Consider the following 9,854-nt stretch of genomic DNA (forward strand, 5'->3'; position numbering starts at 1 on the left):
CTTTTTTTTTTTTTTTTTTTTTTTTTTTTGGTTGGGGTGGAACCGGGGATTGAACTCAGGACCTTGGACTTGCCAGCAGGTGCTGGTGCCACTGAGCTACACCTCGTGCCCCAGATCATACAGGTTTTTGTCCTTGGCTTTGTTAATATGGTGTATTACATTTATTGATTTGTGTATTTTGCACCATCCTTGCATCTCTGGGATGAATTAAACTTGGTCATGGTATATAATCTTCTTGATTTGCTGTGCATTCTGTTTGCCAGTATCTTATTGAGGATTTTTATGTATATGTTCATTAGGGAGACTGGCCTGTAATTCTTTTTGGGGATTGGATCCTCTGGTTTTGGTACCAGGGTAATGCTTGATTCTAGGAATATATTTGGGAGTATTGCTTCCTTTTCACTTTCATTAAAGAGTTTGAGAAGTAGCAGCATTAGGTCTTCTCTAAATTTCTTTTAGAATTCGGGGTCTGGACTTTTCTTTGTTGGTAGGTTTCTAATTAAATCTTCAATTTTATTGACTGATACAGATTTAGAATTTTTATATTTTGTTCAGCTTTGGTAATTCATATGTATCAGGTAATCTGTCCATTCCTTCTGTGTTTTCCATCTTATTAGAATACTGGCTCTTGAAGTAGGTATTGATGGTCTAAATTCCTGCAGTATCTGTTGTGATTTCACCCTTTCATTTCTTTTCTTTTCTTTTCTTTTTTACCCTTTTCATTTCTAATTGTATGAGTTTGGGTCTTTTTCCTTTTTTGATAAGGTTGGCTAAAGGTTTGTCTATTTGATCTTTCAAAGAAATAACTTCAATTCATTGATTTTGTATTTTCTTAGTTTCAGTTGCATTAATTTCTGCTCTGATCTTTATAATCTCCTCCATCACACAAGCTTTGGGCTTGACTTGCTCTTTTTTTCTAGAAGTGAGGTTCAACATTAGGTTATTTGAGCTCTGTCTGTTTTACTGATATGGGGATTCACTACTACAAATTTCCTTCGTAGAACTGCTTTCCTTGCATCCTATAAGTTCTGGTATGTCATACTGGCATTGTCGTTTAATTGTAAAAACTGTTTAATTTGGTCTTTAATTTCATCTGTGACCCACTGGTTGTTCATGAGGGTGTTATTTAATTTCCATGTGTTTATGAAGTTTTTGTGGTTTCTTTTGCCATTAATTTCCAATTTCATTTTACTATGGTCTGGTAATATATATAGGATAACTTCAGTTTCTTTGCATTTACTTAAGCATGTCTTAGGAGCTAGTATGTAATCTGTTTGGAGAAAGTCCTGTGTGCAGCTGAGAACTATGTGTGTTCTAATGTTGTGGGGTGAAAAGCTATGTAGACATCTGCTAAGTCCATTTGTTCAAAAGTTTGGTTCAGGTCTGTTACTTCTTTGTTGATTTTTTTGTCTAGCTGATCTGTGTATTTGTGACAGTGGGGTATTGAGGTCCCGCATTAAAGTTGTGTCAGTGCTTATTTGATTTTTCATGTCCATTATTTGTTTTATATAGTTGGTTTAGGTTTAGCTGGTATCCGGTGCATATATATTTATGACTTTTATCTCTTCTTCTTTGATTATTCCCTTTACAAGAATATAGTGACCTTTGTCTCACTCCATCAGTCTTTCCTTCAAATCCACTTTGTCTGCAAAGAGAATAGCTACCCCTGATTTTTTTCCAGGTTTCTGGTACATGGAATGTTGTTTTCTGTCCTTTGACTTTCAGTCTGTGAATTTCTTTTTTTAATTAAATGTGTTTCTTGTATGCAGTACATTCTTGGATCTTGCTTCTTGATCCATTCCGTTTCTTTTGATTGGTGAATTGAGACCATTTTCATTGATGGTTGTAACTGATAACGTATTGACTTAATCCTTGTCATGTTATTTTCCTGTTGTTGGTTTCCTTTTTTTCCCCTTCTGTTTAATTGCTTGGTTCTGGTATGGTTCATGGAGTTGTAGTCCTTGTTATTTCTTTCTAGAATGTCCTTCAGAATGTTTTGGAGAGCTGGTTTGGTGGTCATGAATTTCTTCAGGTGTTGTCATGGTAGTATCTTAATTCTCCATCTGTTTTGGAAGACAGTTTTGCAGGGTACATCAATCTAGGTTGAAGGTTGTTCTCTTTTAGGACTTGAAATACTTCACTCCATGCTCTCCTTGACTTGAGAGTTTGTGTTGAAAAGTCTGCTGTGTTTCAGGCTTTCCTTCATAGGTGATTTGTTTCTTCTCTTTAACAGCTTTTAATATTCTGTTGTGTTGATTTTCTGGAATCTTCATTATTATATGCCTTGGAGATTTATTTTTTTATTATGGCTCACTGGAATTCTATATGCCTCACTTATCTGTATGTCAAATTCTTTTTCCCTGCATAGAAGTCCTGCCCTTACTTCTGTGAACAGTTTTTTATGTCACTTGCAATATCTCCTTTTTTTTTTCCAGCTTTAATTGAATTTATTGGTACATTTTAGGGATACAGTACAGTTACATTCATTGTTGGGATCTTGTACCTCTACATGACAGGTCTTGGTTCTCATTTTTTCCCCTTGTCCCTGCCCTCCCTTCACCCCCTCCTCCCCTCCCCATCTACAAACACTTTACTTCCATCTTTTCATTATCTCACATTTTTTTCTTTTCCCTTATTACCCTTCCCCTACCCATCCCACCTTCCCTACACCTTTAGCTCCTTTCTTCCCATTTCTAAATGTCAGTAATCTTATTAGGATCTTATGTATTATTGCAGATTCTTCACACCAGAGAAACTATTTGGTATTATATCTCCTTTTTAATTGACTTTGATCAATCTTGTTATTCTTTGTTGCATTATGTAGCAGCTATTGAATTTCTGGTCCCTTGCTATTTTTAAGAAATCTTTAATTTCATGATATCTAACCAGAAACCTGTTCTCCAGATCTGATATTCTGTTTTAACATTGGCTCATTCAGCTGCATATACTTTCAATTTTTAATCTCCTGGATATCTATTTGTATCTGTTTCATGGATTCCATTTCTTTCTTGTGTTGGGCATTCATGGTTTCCATTTTCCCGATCTCTTTTATTTTTTTATCTGTATCTGTTCTAGAGTCACTAACCAAGTTTTTAATTATGGTCACCATCTCTGTAGTTATCTGAGGAATTATTTCTGACTTGAGTTTTTCTAGAGCCTCAATCATCCACTGGCTTTCAAATACTTCCCTCTCATTTCCCTCTGGGTTTGCCCTTGGTGAACTGGAAGTCTGGGGTTGCATCTTGTTTTAAAGTCTTCTCATTTTCTATTTTTTTCTTTTTTTAGTTTAATTCCTGGGTTGATGCTTGTAAACTGTGCATGGCAAGTAGCTTTATTGCTAGTACAGTGGACCCTTGACTTACAATTTTGACTGATTCCAAAGGGCTTATAACTCAAATTGGTTGTAAGTCAATATAGCTAAGATCTGCATGTTTACCTGGGTACATACTATAAATAACAAGAGGCAGACAAATCTTGCGTTAACTAATTAACCCAAGTTGTTCCTATGTCAGTTCAGTCATAATTTAAGGGTCCACTGTATTTATTTATTTATTTATTTATTTATTTTTATTTGATACCGGGGATTGAACTCGGGTCCTTGCTCTTGCAAGGCAGGCCACCGAACCGCTGAGCTAAATCCCTGGCCCAGGTCCACTGTATTTAGAACCCTTAGGAAATGACTGCTTCTCAGAGATGTCTTCTAGATGTAGCTTGCTTTTGGGTTTTGAGTCTAGCAAGATCCTACCCCTTGGCTGGAGATTTAGCTCAAAGGTGCTATGCCTGCCTTGCAAGCGCAAGGTCTTAAGTTCGATCCTTGGCCCCTGCCTCCCCAAATCCTACCACTTCAACTTATTGGGGATGAGAAGTTGCTGCCTATTTGGCCTAGCCCCTGGTTCTTTTGCACTGGCCTGTAATATCATTTATGATCCTTAGGCAATCTCAGTCTTGGCAGACTAGGAAGAACAACTGATTCAAACAATTATGTCACCTTGGCTAAAGTAGTACAATGAGCAATAATAATAGCATCAAACAGCCTAGAAAATGATAAACTGTGCTTAAATATTATTTTACAACCGTTAACTGCACTAGTTTTGTGGTTATATAAAAAAATCCAGAAAATTGTATACTGTAAATATGTGCTCAGTATGGTGATTTTTTTTCCTCGAGAGAAAATTTAAAGGGCTTGGGAGTGTAGATAAATAGAAGAGGAAGAGATTACAAGCAAGATGAGAGGACAAAGATATACAAACTTTGGGAAACGTGAAGAAAGGACTGAAAGAAGGAAGAAATAAAAACAATGAAAACAAAAAACTAGAAACAGTGCTCACACATAACAAAACAAGGATAAACAGAACAAAAGTACACTTAAAGGCATGTCTCTGCTGTCATTGGTAGACAAAGTAGGCAGAGTCCAGATCCATGTTGATTAATACATGCTGGGGTAATACATGACTCCAGCAGGCCTGCACTTATTTCTTTTTTTGGCTTTTTGAAACAGGTTCTCACTGTATAGTTGAGACTGACCTGGAACTCACTATGTAGCCCAGACTTGTCTTGAACTCACAGCGATCCTCCTGCCTCAGCCTTCCAAGTGCTGGGATTACAAGCATGTGCCACCATGTCCGGCTACCATGCTCTTTTATTTCTGAAGCTCATGCTGAGCTGTTTGTTCAGCCTGCAACCCTCCATGAGCCTACTTGCTTGTACTTGGCTCCTTGATCTCCTGCGAACTTGAACTTGGTTTGGCATCACCTGATGGAGCCAATATCACAATGCTCTGAGTTCTGAGCTCAGCTGATCTCTGTCTAAGATGGCTACCAGCCAGTTGCCTTCTTCTGGGGAGCAACTGAACCGGATTAACTCACCAGTTGCTGCAGACTGCTGTGTGCACTGCTCTGTCCCACTAGTGTGTTTCCCTTTGGAGACCTCTGAGGTCTCCAGTAGTTACTGTGCATCTGCAAGTTGAAGCCACCTTTCCCATGTAGTGAGTCAGGGCTCAGAGAGCACTACTTGCCACTTCTTTCTTCATTTAAATCTTCTTTGCTCTCTCCATGGGCTTCAGTTCTTGCTTCAGATCCTTTCTCAGTCCTAGGGACCCACTTCCCTCTTCTTCCTCACATTGCTATATTCTACTCTCTGGACACCAGATCTCAGAGGGTCTGTTTTCTATGCTGTTCACTATTCCATCATCTTCCATATCCAATCTCTGTTGCTTCAAAGATATGTTTTGCACCTCTGAGGTTATGGATGTAGCCCATGGGTTCTACATGGTCTGCTGCAGATTCAGTTCATGATCACCCAGGAGTGTTTCACCCGAAATACAATGACACCCCTATACCCACTGGTCCATAAGATAATCAGAGGACATATGCACAAATGGGTGATAGCATCCTGTGCAGAGGCCACAGGAATACAGAAGCCTCTGCTCTAGATAGGGACAGCCATGCAGCCACAGGCTATGTGCTGAGTGAGGGCATCTGCTTGGACAGAATGTCACAGGCTCAGCGAGGCTGGAGGAGGCCTCATGTCGCAGAGATTGTGACTTTGGGGAAGTTGCTATATTCCTATGCACTACAAAAAACCCATACACATCTTTCCTCTAAATATATCAAACAGAGCAGATTTCATCTACATCCATTATTAGGATCAGGAAACAACTGTCACAGCTTAGCGGTGGCGAGCACCAGGATGCGAACTTGACACCTAACTTTAAATCAACTTATTCTATAAAGGTTTAAAAATCCCCAAAGTCCAGTAATCTCACATTCTGCAAAAGAAAACAAGTTTTGATTCCTCAGCGATTCTTTGGGTCCTAGCTTCCTAGGACTAGGTCTTATCTGCTCACTTGCCACCCAAACCAAGAGAACATAGGACTTATATGCCTCACACACACAGGGGTGCTTCCACCTCTCCAACCCCTCTGTTATGCTGTCCCTGATGTGACTTTTTGCTGCGCAAAGCCAGGCAGGGTGTATAGTCCACTGTGATGGGTTTTGTTTTCTTCCACAACTTCCTTCCCCATTAGTGTGTTTTCTTTGAGGTCCTATGGAGGGCCCAAACCTGTCTCTAGGAGCCAGTCCTTTTCCTGGGACACAGCTGTCTCTCTGGCTCTTCTCTCCCAGTGTTGGCTCTCCAGTTTTCTTGATCTTGTGTCCTCTCTTGGTTTACTTCCTCATTGTGGTGGCATATGCCTCTAATACTTCCTGCCAGAGTGAATAGCTAGTAAATGTTCTCATACCAGTATCTTCATTTTCCATAACAGTTGGTAACTTGGCTGAGTAAAGAACTTGAGTTTAGAACTATCCTCAGATTCTGAAAGCAGCGTCTCACTGGTGGTTCCTGTATGCATGCTGAGAAACCAGAAGGTGTCCTTCTCACTGATTCTTTACGTATTACCTGCTTTTTCTGTGGGGAAGGTTACAGAATATCCTCATCCCCAGGGCTCTAGTTTCCCATAGTGCTGTAATATGTGCATATTCTCAGCCGCAGCACTGTTTGGGGCGTCTCTTGATTTTCTTCATTTATTACTCATCTCCATACTCTGCTCTCTTTCTGGAGCTCTTATCCAGCTGTGTGGTCAGCCTGTCTATAGTTTAAACCTGACCTGACCTTTCCTATGTACTACTTTGCTATGGGGACATCTATTTCCTGTGGGATAATAGATAATGAAGCAGTAAGGGCTTCATGTCTGTAAAAAAGTTTTTACATTTCAGGAGCTCTTTCTTGTTTTCTATTTTTAAAAAATCAAACAAACAAACTGTTCTTTCTAATAGGTGTAGTGTTTAATTAGCCATTTTTAGTTTAGCTTTTGCTTTCTCATGTGTTTCCCTAAGTGCCTGGTGGCCCTGTCCATGTGTTCTTGTGTAGGAAAGAAGCTTCTGGGCTCCTGGCTCTCCTGAGGGTCTGGGCTGCTCTCTTAATTTAAATCTCTGCCCTGATCTTCCAAAATCATACCAAGAGTAAGGTCACTAATGGCTCGTGCCTGTGCCATAACTGAGCCACAGAGAAGACACAAGCAGAGGAGTGGCACTGACACTGGAGCCAGTCAGGGCCTGTGTGTCACAACACCAAGCTGGGGTGTGGCTCAGTAGTAATAGTGTGTGCCCAGCACATACCAGGCCCTGGGTTCCATACCCAATACCACGAGAAAAAAATGAAGGTGGTGGAGAGTGTATGGCAAACAGATGACAGCAAGAGCGACTTAGCAGTGGCAATACACAGGGAAGAGTCAAGGGCCACACTGTGCATGATGGAAATTTCGTGTGTCTGACACTGGTACAGAGAGTGCTGGCCACCAAGGCACCCAGAGGCAGAAGCATGAAAGGTCACAAAGTTGGAGATGGTTGTCTGAAGAAGGTGCAGTTCTTGGAGGGGACATGGTAACTCTTCTTGATGGTAAAGTGAAAGAAGGAAGCAAGTGTCTTACACTGAGAAAAGTACAGAATTGGAGGAGACTCCAACCTCCCCACCTCATTTACCAAAATAGCACTATGTCTGCAAACACTCCATTGTGTCCACCAGCAGAACAGGCTGACTCTGGCCCAATGAGCCACAGAGCCCCCTCGCCCTGCTTGCAGAGACCTGGCTGCTTGTGCAAGACAAGGAAAACCACCTTTCTAACATGAGCAAAAAAGGGAAGACAACATCTGTAAATACAAAATGAGAATCAGAGTTGATGAAAATTCTGAACCATAAGGCAGAACACTAACAATATTCAGTCTCAGTAAGTCAGCAAAGAAACTGGAAAAGACAAAATTATTTCAAATTGAGATTAAGCTACAAGATGCCCAAGGAAGAACAGATTCCAATTTTACATATAATAAATGGCATGAAAAGAAAGAGTGAAGAGAACAAAATAGTTGGGCATGGTTAGGAAGCAGAACACACATGTATGCCCTGTGACATGCCTCCACAGTGATCCACCAACAGAGATGTGGATGCTTCTTGTTAGGTCAGGAGGCTGCAGATCCCACCACAGGGACCATGTATGTGTTTGGTGTTAAGACTGCAACTAAGGTCAATCCTAGTTCATCTTCATAAATGAAACCATTTAGAGATGTATGTATACACATGAAGGTATAGCTATTTTAAAGGTGTGCACACATTTTTAAAAAACATGGAATCTCATTTGAAAAAAAAATATTTTCACCTAAATTCAGATTTTCATATATTTGGTTTGTAAGGAATGCTTGTAACTTAAAAATGATTTCGTTGTTAGGGTTTCCTAGCTTGAAGTACACTTCCACTCTTCCGAGAGGTACAGAGAAGTATCAGTTTTTGTTTTTGCAAATGGGTGGATAATTGTGGAACTTGAGAAATACTTGGTATTTCATTCACCCTCACCAGGAATCTAGAGGGCACAATTATTACCAGATTACACCTGGAGAAACTAAGACTAGTAAAGAAGAGCTGATTTTTCCAAATAGTCACAAAAAACCAGATGTGTTGACACTCTGGTCACTACCTCTAGAAGGAATCTAGATGGTCCCTGTTCCTCTCTCAGGCCTCTGAGGAAAGGCAAAGGACATTCTTTATGCTCTAGAGAGACTTCAGATTACCTGGGCTGGCCAGAGCAAGGACAGTGTCACAGCTGGGCAAAGGAGGAGTGGTGTGATTTAAGGAACAGGAGAATGCAGTTCTGCTTTGGCAAGCACATTCATGTTGAGTACACTTGTTTAGCCACACTGTGGACTGGGTTTTTTCTGTATCAGACTATGATGCTGGTAATCAAGAGTGAAGGGCAGTATTTGAAGGCCAGTGTGGGAAGATGACAGTGCCCTGAGACCAAGCTGTTTCAGTGGGCAGGTATACCTTGACCTCTGCATGCATCTTCTCACAGGGCTGAGGTCCCGGCCTGCTCTCTCCCTCCTAAGGTTGATGCGCAGTTAGTTATGGGCTGGTTTCTCTTCTCCCTTAAGCCTGCTTCACCTTCACTTTTTCAGATTTTGCCCCCCCCAGGAGCGCCACCTGGCGTCCAGTAAGAAGAAAGTCAGGGCAGGAATAGCAGCCCTGTGTGGTAACTGTTCTCAAGTCACTGAAGGTCCTCACATCTCTTTGCAGCCCAAAAAGACATGTGATGTATGACCATGCTACTCCTAACGCTGGTGGTAAATCAGAAAAAACAAAGGAAGCCAGAGCACAATGCATCCTTCCCTGCTAAGTTCAGCTTTCAAGTAACTTTTAAAACTGTATTAAGAATTCCACTACATCTGGTGGACATGCTGGTGATGTGACAATTTGCTAAGAAGGCAACAAGAGCCTCAAGGATAAAAATGTTGAGTGTAAGAACAAAAGCAAACCGCTGGCCTCAGTAAACACCAGGATCCATACACAACACAAACCACAATAACCGGCGCCACACTGCAGTGCCACCTGGGCACCTATCTCCCATCAACTGTTTCACATTGAAACATCTTGATTTATTTAAAAATCCCTTAGGCTTTGGGACAAATGCAATTTCTGTGCTTTGGGACAATGGGATGCTATGAGGCTTTTGTTGTAGTATTCTTCCCATCCAACTCAGATTTTCTAGTTAGGATATGCACTTGCAGTCTACAAAAGCAAAACAAAGTTTTCTAAAGTTTGTTTTGCTAGGGAATAGGTAATGCTGACTTAAAAACACCAGGTTTTTATAGAAAGAGTCTGTGGCCGATCATCTCAAAAGGAGGGGCCAGAATCACCAGCTCTGCTATTAAGATCATAAGTTTGTTCTAAAGGGGGAAGAATAGGGCTGGGGATTTGGCTCAGTGGTTCTACTGCCTGCCTCGCAAGTGCAAGGGCCTGAGTTCAATCCCCGGTACTGTTAAAAAAAAAAAAAAATCTAAAAAAAAGGGGGAGGAAAAAAAAGAAAAACA

Source organism: Fukomys damarensis, unplaced genomic scaffold (assembly GCF_012274545.1).
Source record: "Fukomys damarensis isolate Sample0158 unplaced genomic scaffold, DMR_v1.0_HiC HiC_scaffold_10, whole genome shotgun sequence".
Taxonomy (NCBI): domain Eukaryota; kingdom Metazoa; phylum Chordata; class Mammalia; order Rodentia; family Bathyergidae; genus Fukomys; species Fukomys damarensis.